The following is a 3064-nucleotide window of genomic DNA, read 5'->3' on the forward strand; positions in this document are numbered from 1 at the left end:
TTTCCCAGTCTGAAAGGGGGATTGTCCTGGTGTAGGGTGGCTTGTCTCAAATGTTCCCAGCTCTGTGCTGGGAAAGTTGACAAGCCACCCCCCCCAACCCTGCCAGTCCCTGCCACCCTTGGGGTGCTCGGGTTGTGGGTCCCAGAACTGACCTGGAGGGGCTCTTGGCTGCACCAGCACCTTCTCTTGCTCCTTCAACCCTCAGGTGTTGGAGTGCCTCTCAGGAATGACTAACCCTGTTACGGAGTCCAAGCTTGTGCTGCTCACAGCATGACAGGCCAATAGATGGACAGATGAGGTGCTAGGGCAACGAATAATGACTTTATTTGGAAAGCTGGGAGGCCAAGAAGATGGTGGACTTGTGTCCCAAAGAACCATCTCACCTGGGTTTGTGTGCTGGTTTCTTTTATAGAACAAACAGGGGGAGGTGAGGAGGTAAACTTTAAAAGGCTATAAGTTGTTGCAAATATTTCCTGGTTTCTGCCAGCCTCCGGATAGGATGTGTTAATTTCTTCTTTCTTGCAGCCATTCACAGGTGGGCCTGGTCAGGATGTTTCCTGTGAGTTAAAATAAACAAAGGTGTTTTAGCTTAACTCTCAGGCCTGGGAGGCAGTGTTCCTGGAGATGAGCCATTATGTGCACTTTAAACTGTAGGCAACCTTCCTTTAGTGATTAACCTGTAGCAAAAGCAATAGAACACAAAAGTTAAAGTAAAAGAGATGGATCCAATATGGAGTCAGATTTGTTCTTCCCCATTACAAACCCACTGGATTCAGGAGTCAGGACAGCCCTTCATATGTTTGAGCAGCTGCCGAGGTGCTCTCAAAAGCTGCCGTTGCTAACATTTGCCTGAAGACTGATGAAACTCTCACAGCAGTGCACCCATCGAGGAAGTAATCGGGGTGTACGCCTCCTGCCTACACCTGTGGCTGAAGCAGGTGGGCAGTGTCTGCCCCTCACTCACCTTCTCCTGGATAAGAGCTCCTCCCAGGGGCTCGCTCCTGCCCTCCCGTTGCTCAGGGCCTGGAATCCCATTCACTCCGGGGTGGTATCCCTACTTTACAAAAAACAAATGCCACGGGGATGAGGCATAGAGCTCACGGTTAGGTAGAGGATCAGGCCTGGACTCTTTGCTTTAGATGCTGTAGCCTGCGTGTCACCTGACAGATGGGGACAGTGGTCCATGCCCCCATGGCCTGCTGGCATCTGCGGACACAGCAGCCTCCGGCCACTCCGTCTCAGGCCTGGACCCTGAGGCTCTCCTTCCCAGGCCTTCTCTCCTTCTGCTAATGAGTCCCTCATGCGGCTCCCACCCTTCCCAAACCTGGCACAGCCACCTGCCCTGCTTCTCTCTGGAAAAACCTTCCAGGGTCTCTCTTGAATCTGATCCTCTCTTTGGGATTCTGGTTGATCCAGCTGGCAGGCGGGATGCCTTAATGCACATTAGCATAAGGGGGGGTCCTGTCTTTTCCTCACCTTCCAGGCCCTGGGCGAGACTGTGGAGGGTTCTGAGCTCTGCTAACAGCCTCTGATATAGGCAGCACACAATAGAAGGCAAGGAGGCATTTGTGATCTTTAACGCTGAGCGCAGGACACTGGGTTGGGGGTGAGTGTAGGGGTGGGGGAGTGTGTGTAACTGGGATTTTTCTTTGCCCCTCAGGAAGGCAAATCCTGCAGGGGTAAGGAGTGTGCTGTGGGCAATGGTGTCACCTAGTGGTGCATGCACAGCCTGCACCGCCAACTACAGAACACAAGATTTGTTGGAAAAGTCAGATTTAGAGGATGCAGTCGCACTTGACTTCCTTTTGAGGTAAACAGTACAAATAGCTTAACCCCAAACACTGCTTTGCTTTTCATTTTGATTCCTTTCCTGGACTTTAAATAAAGATATAAATTTTATCATGTATCTTGCCCTACTTTACACATTTTCCCTGCAAGTGCCTTATTTACTAAAATAAGAAAGCTGCTAATGTTTCTAAAATGAAATCACTCTTCAGTCACTTACCACCTAGACAGTAACCATTGCCAAACCCATTTTCTGTTTTTATTGGAAAAATATCATAAAGAAAAATCTCTTTTTTCAATTTGTATTTGATAGAAAGGTGGTCTAAGAAATGAGGAAGCTCTGTGTTTCTAAACCTAATAGTCAAACGTTTGACGCGTTTAAGAAGAGCAAGGCTGAGGTGTGGGCTGATTGGCTGGCAGGAGAAGGATGGGCTCCCTGGAATTCATGGGGGCACTGTGGACGTGGTAAACAGAAGAAAGACCTGAGGGTGAGGACGCCCCAGGCAGTCTGGGTATCACCCAGGGAGGGTAGGGGAGGGCTGACAGCAAGCGAGACAGAGAATAGAACCTGGACTTTTAAAACAGGGGTCACTGCTTTGAATTTCATTCAGGAGGCAAAATACACACCCAGCCCACTGTGAGCTGTCTTCACCCCTACATTTTTCAGCCACTTAATTCATAAAGAGAGTCCTAAAATTCATGCAGAAAATGAATTAAATTCCATATAATGTGCTTGGTAGGTTAGATACAAAGATGTTCTCATTAAATTTATTTCTAATAACATTATAGCCTCAGCCAAAGAAGGCTTCTTATTGGAAGCCAGCATCTGAAGTGGGAAGAGTTAGAAAACAAAGATGGGACTTACTCTGGCTCTGGGAATTCTGTAAGAATCCAGGAAAGCAGCTGGAGCGGTTGACATCCTGATGACATGAACATTTGTCAAAGAGTCCCAGAGAACATTCATGGCATTCTAAATGTATAACTCATGTGCGTCATGATTCCATTTCCCTTAAAACCTCTGACTTTCCCATGAGCAATTTCTCTTCATAAAAATAAATTGAACTTGACATCCTCCAAGTAAGAACAACACAATGTTCTGTGCCAGCGTGAGATGCAGTTACAGAGAAGTTTGTGGTGTAATAGAGTTTCTGACACAGAAGAGGTATCATTTGGACATTTACAAATGAAATGTAGTGCTGTAGAAGGTTGAGCTTTTACCATTTACACAAAAAGAGAAAAGCATCTCCTAATATTTCCCAGTTTTGTTTGTATATGATAT

At 47.0% G+C, this 3064-nt stretch overlaps 1 long non-coding RNA gene across 1 annotated transcript; it reads right to left on the bottom strand.

The window, feature by feature from the left end:
• Positions 1-299: 299 nt before the first annotated feature.
• On the bottom strand, positions 300-2744 carry LOC137201531 (uncharacterized). Its single transcript, XR_010932216.1, has 2 exons — positions 2651-2744; positions 300-557 (listed from the first exon to the last, which is right to left on the bottom strand). It is a non-coding gene; the product is annotated as an uncharacterized lncRNA (long non-coding RNA).
• Between the last annotated feature and the right edge of the window lie 320 nt (positions 2745-3064).

This window comes from Pseudorca crassidens, chromosome 1, assembly GCF_039906515.1.
Source record: "Pseudorca crassidens isolate mPseCra1 chromosome 1, mPseCra1.hap1, whole genome shotgun sequence".
Classification (NCBI taxonomy): Eukaryota; Metazoa; Chordata; class Mammalia; order Artiodactyla; family Delphinidae; genus Pseudorca; species Pseudorca crassidens.